Source organism: Chrysoperla carnea (assembly GCF_905475395.1).
Source record: "Chrysoperla carnea chromosome X unlocalized genomic scaffold, inChrCarn1.1 SUPER_X_unloc_34, whole genome shotgun sequence".
NCBI lineage: Eukaryota > Metazoa > Arthropoda > Insecta > Neuroptera > Chrysopidae > Chrysoperla > Chrysoperla carnea.
Genome location: NW_025408161.1, coordinates 37,501 through 47,171, shown reverse-complemented (window position 1 = coordinate 47,171; position 9,671 = coordinate 37,501). Strand labels below are relative to the sequence as shown.

Sequence of the window (9,671 nt, the reverse complement as noted above, 5' to 3'; positions counted from 1 at the left end):
TTATAAACGGTTCCGCTGCCGGGTACCGGAATAGGAACCGGTTTCCCTTTCGCCCAATGGATGTATATATTTATATATATATTTATACATATTTATTAATAATGTTTATTGTTTTTTAAAAAGCAATAATATTCATTAATAATATTGTATTTATTTTATATTATTAAACACATCAAACATTAACATCGGTTTTCACCTAGGGCTTAGGATCGACTGACTCGTGTGCAACGGCTGTTCACACGAAACCCTTCTCCACGTCAGTCCTCCAGGGCCTCGCTGGAGTATTTGCTACTACCACCAAGATCTGCACCGATGGCGGCTCCAGATGGCCTCACGGCCAATCCTTCCGCGCACACCACCGCGACCCTCCTACTCGTTAGGGTTTCATGATAAAAGATAAATCTTTTATCGAAAATACCAACTAACGGTAGAGTATAAGCATGACGCTTCAGCGCCATCCATTTTCAGGGCTAGTTGCTTCGGCAGGTGAGTTGTTACACACTCCTTAGCGGATTCCGACTTCCATGGCCACCGTCCTGCTGTCTTAAGCAACCAACGCCTTTCATGGTATCCCATAAGCGTCAATTTTGGCGCTTTAACTCTACGTTTGGTTCATCCCACAGCGCCAGTTCTGCTTACCAAAAGTGGCCCACTTGGCACTCTGATCCATATATAAAAAATATATTCTCATAGCTTCACATTATAAATAATGTTTTTAAGCAAGCTAGAGATCTCACCCATTTAAAGTTTGAGAATAGGTTGAGGTCGTTTCGGCCCCAAGGCCTCTAATCATTCGCTTTACCGGATGAGACTCTTATATAATGAACGCCAGCTATCCTGAGGGAAACTTCGGAGGGAACCAGCTACTAGATGGTTCGATTAGTCTTTCGCCCCTATACCCAGTTCCGACGATCGATTTGCACGTCAGAATCGCTACGGACCTCCATCAGGGTTTCCCCTGACTTCATCCTGACCAGGCATAGTTCACCATCTTTCGGGTCCCAGCGTGTACGCTCTAGGTGCGCCTCTATTATAATATAATCCGAAAACTAAATTATAATAATATAAGACGCCCTAGGAGTGCGATATTTAATACATAATATAAATATATCCTCCTTTTATCATTTATAAAAAAATATAAATAATATTTACTTTCATTGTGCCTTTGGGTTTCATAAAATTTATAAATATTTCGATGAAAAAATATTTTATTCCCAATGACTTGCGTACATGCTAGACTCCTTGGTCCGTGTTTCAAGACGGGTCCTGAAAGTACCCAAAGCTATATCGTCGCTGACAGATAAATTTTTAATAAAAAAAAATGAGCCAGTTCATTATCATACACCTACTGACAGTTAAATAGTATCATATAACGGCATAAAATCCGTATATATAATATGTTTTAATAAAAAAACCTATTTATACTCGTGGTGGATCTGAACGCGTTAATAACGCGACTCAATATCAATTTATAATTAATACCATCAAACAATTAATCAAGAAACATAGGCGTTTAACATACACAAAATATTATCAAAAAATAATATTGTACATTAATCAACGCACCAATGCCTATAGATTAATATTTAATGGGTCGCAACGTCCTACAAGATGAGAAGTGCATACCTCGTTATCATACAATTAACAATATACAGCAGTGCATATATTTTTACTAAAAATAAATTCCTAATAAAAATTTTTGTCACATGCTAGTACAAATTGGTTGATTAACGATAAAAAGTAAATGAATCTCATCTTTCGACCTTTCGGGTTTCTCAGGTTTACCCCTGAACGGTTTTACGTACTCTTTAACTCTCTCTTCAAAGTTCTTTTCAACTTTCCCTCACGGTACTTGTTCGCTATCGGTCTCGTGGTAATATTTAGCCTTAGATGGAGTTTACCACCCACTTAGAGCTGCACTCTCAAGCAACCCGACTCTAAGGAAAGATTCACCTATCATCAATAATAATCACTACGGGCCTGGCACCCTCTATGGGTATATGGCCCCATTCAAGATGGACTTGGATGTATTATATAACAATAGGTTTATATTGAATCTTCCTAAACACTACATTCCCCAAGTGTCTGTTTATCAGCCACGGGGTTCAGTGCTGGGCTTATCCCTGTTCGCTCGCCGCTACTAAGGGAATCCTAGTTAGTTTCTTTTCCTCCGCTTAATAATATGCTTAAATTCAGCGGGTAATCTCACCTACTCTGAGGTCGTAAAAGTTTTTAGAAGTATTAAAACAAAAATTTTTTTTATATATTATGTTTTTGTTATATTTTATAAGTAAACAATTTTCTTAATTATTCATACTCAAATTTTTTTAATATTATTATATAATATTATTTTTATATTTATCTAAAGAGAAGAAAATAAAAAATAAATAATTATATATATTAATTTTTTTCGAGTATATTGAAAATTTTATTACAAATAAAATATTCCATAACAAAATATTAATATATAATATTTTTGTTTATTCTTCTTTATTTAATATTTTAAAAATATATTATTAATATCATTTATTATTAATATTATTATTAACATAAAGTTTTATAATATTATATATAAATGATAAAAAATAATATTGATATATTAATTTAAAAATGTCGACAAATAATAAAAAATATATAAATTTTAAATGCTATTAAAAACATTTTATATTTATTTTTTTCTTATATTTGGCGTAAAACATTCATATATAAATAATTTTACATTTCTTTTATAAAAATTTTATTTATCAATTTAATTAAATATGAAAAAATAAATTTTCTTTTTTAATTATTGATAAATTTCTTTTTCATAAAAAAAATTTTATGTAAAATAATCTTTTATTATATTAATATAATGTATACGACCCTCAGCCAGATGTGGTCCGGGAACAGTATCCAAGGACCGCAATGTGCGTTCGAAATGTCAATGTTCATGTGTCCTGCAGTTCACAAGTTGACGCGCAATTAGCTGCGTTCTTCATCGACCCACGAGCCAAGTGATCCACCGTCCAGGGTAATCTTTTTAAATTTTAAATGTAAGTATTATTATTAATAATAATCTTTATTTTTAATATAAAAAATAAAATTATTAATTTATATATCTTTATAAATTCTTTTAAAATAAAAAAATTTTTCTAGAATATAAATTATATATTTTATTTTAAATATATATATATATAAATTAAAGATATTATGGTATTAATAAATATATACATAACATTTTTGATATTTTTGTTAGTGCTAGCTAGATATAATAATTAATATTTGGTATATTTTATAGAAATGTATTTATTTTTTTTTTATAAATTATTTTCTACATAAAAATATATATAATATTAATATGGTACAAAACAAATGGGTTTGTTTTTTAACATAATAACTTTTAATAAAAAAAAAGAAATATCAAGACAAAACATAAAGAAATTTAAATTTGAAATAAATTTTATTCTTTAAAAAAATTTTATCTTGTGTTTTCTTTATTTTTATTATATAACATAGAAAAATAAAAATATAGATTATATCAATTATAATCTTATTTTATTTTTCTTAATAGAGATTATATACATATAAACAAATAATTTCAATATATTCTATTTTTAATTTCACTTTTTTATAAGAGAAATTATTTATAGATTTTATTAATAATTATTGTTTAATAATAATAATAATATTGAATATAAAAATATTTTATATGTAACAAATATATTATTAATATTTATATAATATTCTCTATATTATATGTATAGATATATTATGTGTATAAAAAAAGTTTGGCGTATTACTTTAATATGATATCATAACCAAAATAAATCTCTTTTAACACATAATTACTATTATATATTTTGAGAAAATTACATATTAATATGTTATTTTGTTAAAAAAAATATTTCTTATCAATAATATTTTTATTTTTTGGAATATTTAAAAACAATACAAAAAATATAAATAAATATATTTTATATATATCGTTAATGATCCTTCCGCAGGTTCACCTACGGAAACCTTGTTACGACTTTTACTTCCTCTAAATGATCAAGTTTGGTCATCTTCCCAGCAACATCGGCAATATCAGAAATATTGCCGCGTACCAGTCCGAAGACCTCACTAAATCATTCAATCGGTAGTAGCGACGGGCGGTGTGTACAAAGGGCAGGGACGTAATCAACGCGAGCTTATGACTCGCGCTTACTGGGAATTCCTCGTTCATGGGGAACAATTGCAAGCCCCAATCCCTAGCACGAAGGAGGTTCAGCGGGTTACCCGGACCTTTCGGCCTGGGAGGACACGCTGATTCCTTCAGTGTAGCGCGCGTGCGGCCCAGAACATCTAAGGGCATCACAGACCTGTTATTGCTCAATCTCGTGCGGCTAGAATGCCGCCTGTCCCTCTAAGAAGAATTATTTGTACGCCGGCAGTAAAAACCACATCAAAAAACTGCGTACCCATACACCATAACATATGCAACATAAAGCACAATATATACAAAATATAATCTTGATCGTTAAATCTCAAAAATACATGCATATATAAATACAATACATAACACACATGAAAATGAATGAAATGGGAAACAAACAGCCGATGGGCCTTGAGATGCCGGTAAAGTACGTCTATTTAGCAGGCTAGAGTCTCGTTCGTTATCGGAATTAACCAGACAAATCGCTCCACCAACTAAGAACGGCCATGCACCACCACCCACCGAATCAAGAAAGAGCTCTCAATCTGTCAATCCTTCCGGTGTCCGGGCCTGGTGAGGTTTCCCGTGTTGAGTCAAATTAAGCCGCAGGCTCCACTCCTGGTGGTGCCCTTCCGTCAATTCCTTTAAGTTTCAGCTTTGCAACCATACTTCCCCCGGAACCCAAAAGCTTTGGTTTCCCGGAAGCTGCCCGCCGAGTCATCGGAGGAACTTCGGCGGATCGCTAGCTGGCATCGTTTATGGTTAGAACTAGGGCGGTATCTGATCGCCTTCGAACCTCTAACTTTCGTTCTTGATCAATCAAAACATTTTTGGCAAATGCTTTCGCTTCTGTCCGTCTTGCGACGATCCAAGAATTTCACCTCTAACGTCGCAATACGAATGCCCCCATCTGTCCGTATTAATCATTACCTCGGAGTTCCGAAAACCAACAAAATAGAACCGAGGTCCTATTCCATTATTCCATGCACACAATATTCAGGCAAAATTTGAGCCTGCCTTAAGCACTCTAATTTGTTCAAAGTAAACGTACCGGCCCACCTCGACACTCAATTAAGAGCACCGCGACGGGATTGCAATTGGGGGCTGCCACCGCTCTTAACGGTTAAACACTTACGACAAATTACATAATAAAAATATATATAATGCATTAAATAAATAATAACACTAAAATATACTTTATACATAATCTGTACCACCCACCGGTAGGACGTCCCACATAACATGCTAGTTAAACAATGCGAGCATTGAACCAACAGTGTAGGACACAGATTCGACTACGAGCTTTTTAACCGCAACAACTTTAATATACGCTATTGGAGCTGGAATTACCGCGGCTGCTGGCACCAGACTTGCCCTCCAATGGATCCTCGTTAAAGGATTTAAAGTGTACTCATTCCGATTACGGGGCCTCGGATGAGTCCCGTATCGTTATTTTTCGTCACTACCTCCCCGTGCCGGGAGTGGGTAATTTGCGCGCCTGCTGCCTTCCTTGGATGTGGTAGCCGTTTCTCAGGCTCCCTCTCCGGAATCGAACCCTGATTCCCCGTTACCCGTTACAACCATGGTAGGCGCAGAACCTACCATCGACAGTTGATAAGGCAGACATTTGAAAGATGCGTCGCCGGTACGAGACCGTGCGATCAGCTTAAAGTTATTCAGAGTCACCAAATTAAACGATGCAAATTAAAATTTACACCGATTGGTTTTGATCTAATAAAAGCATTCCTTCCATCTCTGGTCGGAACTCTGTTTGCATGTATTAGCTCTAGAATTACCACAGTTATCCAAGTAAATGTGGGTACGATCTAAGGAACCATAACTGATATAATGAGCCTTTCGCGGTTTCACCTTAATTTGGCTTGTACTGAGACATGCATGGCTTAATCTTTGAGACAAGCATATGACTACTGGCAGGATCAACCAGGGAACTATTTGTATTTATAATATTAAATATATAATAATATACATGATATTTTTGTTTTCTTATTATAAGAAAAAAAATTTTCATACAATAATTATTAATATATAATAATATTATTACAATTTCATTTTAAATATCAGATGGTCTCACCCATTACTGATATAAATTTTTTTTTTTTTATATCTCTATTGTTTTAAAATTAATAGAAAAAACATATGAGATATATATATTATTATTAATTTTTTTTTTTTTCAAATATATATTTTATTATGTCATTTATATAATTTTTTTGCTTTTACAAAAAGAAATATATAACATGTTATTCATAATAAATATTATTGAATAAAAAAAAAAAAAAATAATTATGATTTTTGTCAGACCATCACCAAATGGGTCTTAAAATATTTCAAACATTTTCTCATACTCGTCGCTAGATTGAAAGCGTCATTTATTTTTTAATTTTATTTAAAAAGTTAATTTTAAATAAAAAACGTTATAATAACACTTAATATTCTCGCTTGGTATGAGGTGAGTCAATGTAATATTATTTATAAAAATAATTTTTATATAAATATTGTGTGCTCATATGGGAGTGTAAAGTTTAAAACTTATAACCCATGAACTTGCTTTGACAAAAAAATTTATATGTTATTCTATTTATAATCAATAATTTAATAAAAAAAAATTTTTTTTTAAATATTGATATAAAAAGATATACATATAGAGGTTTTTTTACAAAATTCTCATTAATTTTTTTACAAAAATAATAATACAATATTTAATATCAAAATAATCCAAACTGATTACCATCCAGACTATTATCAATATATATAAGATTGTATTATTATTCATTTCAATACATATTTATTAAAACTGAGATAAAATTTCATATATTAATAAATATGCATGTGTAAAAAAAAAAATTTTTATATAATAATTGAAAATGTTTTTGCTATTATTTTGTATACATACATTAAATAATTGATAACAATTTAATACAATGTACACCTAAAAAATAATAACAGCATATACATATTCGAAACATTACTAGCAAAAAAACCAAAATACAATATTAAATATCAAAATAAACCAAACTGATTACCATCCAGAATATTTTGAGTATATATATATATAATTTTGTATATTTTGCGTTCATGTTAATAAAATATATAAATGATACATATTTGAAAAGTGTTATTCTTCTTTCTGTTTTTTCGTAATATCATGGTGTCCATAGACATGCAAAAGCGTCATACCAAGCCATATACATACCTACACCACCTTTGTTGAATGATACACGAACAGTATGAAAATTAAACAACATATTCAATATCATTTTATATTATACTAAAATAAATGTTATTCTATTAAGAAAGTGTATATTTTTAAATTTGGCATTCATTACATAGTCAAAATACAATAATAATATAGATGATACATATACGATAATTGTTATTTTTCTTTCTGTTTTTTCGTGATATCATGGTGTCCATAGAATTGCAACGACGTCATACCAAGCCATATACAACTCTACACCACCTTTGTTGAATGATACACTTAGAGTATGAAAAATAAACAAATTATACTATATCATACTATATCATATATGTAAGACTGTTGAACATAATACCACAAAATACACTATTTCATATAGATATACATTCATTCTTGTCAACATAAAAGTACGTTATAAATGATACATATACAATAAGTTTTATTCCTCTTTCTGTTATTCCGTAATATCATAGTGTCCATAGAATTGCAACGACGTCATACCAAGCCATATACAACTCTACACCACCTTTGTTGAATGATACACGGACAGTATGAAAAATAAACAACCTATTCTATACCATTTAATATCATACTAAAACATGAAACAAATGTTATTCTATTAAAAAGTGTATTATTTTATTATATTTAGTATTCATTACACAGTCAACATACATAAATGATACATATACGATAAGTGTTATTCCTCTATCTGTGCATCCGTAATATCATAGTGTCCATAGAATTGCAACAACGTCATACCAAGCCATATACAACTCTACACCACCTTTGTTGAATGATACACGGACAGTATGAAAAATAAACAACTTATACTATACCATACTATATCATATGTGTGAGACTGCTGAACGTAATACCACTAATACACTGTTATACATAGATATACATTCATCTCATTAACTTACACGCACTATCCATCATATATATTAAAGACATTACACCCGGTGCTTCAAACTCAAAATATGATAATGTTTAAAATGGCTTTAAACATCATAAACTTTACAGAATAATCAAAATTTAAAGAAAAAAATTTTAAAAAAAAAATTTTTTTCAGCTAAAAATTTTTATTTTGGGACCAAAAAAATTTTTTTTTGCTTTTATCATATTTTATTAAATGAAATTTATGCATTATAATAAATTATTCAATAAACATTAATAATTATAATAAATTATTAAAAAATTTTTGGAATTAATGCAAATTTTTAGAAAAAAATGTATATTTTTTTTTTATATACAAATCGTACATGTTATATTGCGACAGGGTACCGGTATAATACATGTGATACATATGTAGATTTTCGAAAAAATTTTTATCCTTTTAAATGGTCCTAAATACTATATAAAGGTAAAATATATAGAATTTTTCGGGATTCATTAAAAAATTTTAGGGAAAAAATTTCATTTTATTTTATATACAAATCGTACATGTTATATTGCGACAGGGTACCGGTATAATACATGTGATACATATGTAGATTTTCGAAAAAATTTTATCCTTTTAAATAGTCCTAAATACTATATAAAGGTGAAATATATAGAATTTTTCGGGATTCATTAAAAAATTTTAGGGAAAAAATTTCATTTTATTTTATATACAAATCGTACATGTTATATTGCGACAGGGTACCGGTATAATACATGTGATACATATGTAGATTTTCGAAAAAAATTTTATCCTTTTAAATAGTCCTAAATACTATATAAAGGTAAAATATATAGAATTTTTCGGGATTCATTAAAAAATTTTAGGGAAAAAATTTCATTTTATTTTATATACAAATCGTACATGTTATATTGCGACAGGGTACCGGTATAATACATGTGATACATATGTAGATTTTCGAAAAAAATTTTATCCTTTTAAATAGTCCTAAATACTATATAAAGGTAAAATATATAGAATTTTTCGGGATTCATTAAAAAATTTTAGGGAAAAAATTTCATTTTATTTTATATACAAATCGTACATGTTATATTGCGACAGGGTACCGGTATAATACATGTGATACATATGTAGATTTTCTAAAAAATTTTTATCCATTTAAATGCTTCTAAATACTGTATAATGCAAATATATATAATAATTTACAGAATTAATACAAAATTTTTATTGTACAAATTCACATTAATAGTTAATTGGTTAAAAAAAAATTTCAATACACAATGGGAATCAGGCTATTTTATTGGAACTTATTTATAATTAATTCATAATATATTTTTCTATATAAATTGATTAATTGATTTTACATTCACCGTGTAAAC

The 9,671-nt window shown here is 29.7% G+C and overlaps 2 non-coding genes across 2 annotated transcripts; both read right to left on the bottom strand.

The window, feature by feature from the left end:
* Positions 1-2,858: 2,858 nt before the first annotated feature.
* On the bottom strand, positions 2,859-3,013 carry LOC123304257. Its single transcript, XR_006536292.1, has one exon. It is a non-coding gene; the product is annotated as a 5.8S ribosomal RNA (ribosomal RNA).
* A 953-nt stretch (positions 3,014-3,966) lies between these two features.
* LOC123304249 lies at positions 3,967-6,122 on the bottom strand. The gene has a single exon (XR_006536285.1). It is a non-coding gene; the product is annotated as a small subunit ribosomal RNA (ribosomal RNA).
* Positions 6,123-9,671: the final 3,549 nt, after the last annotated feature.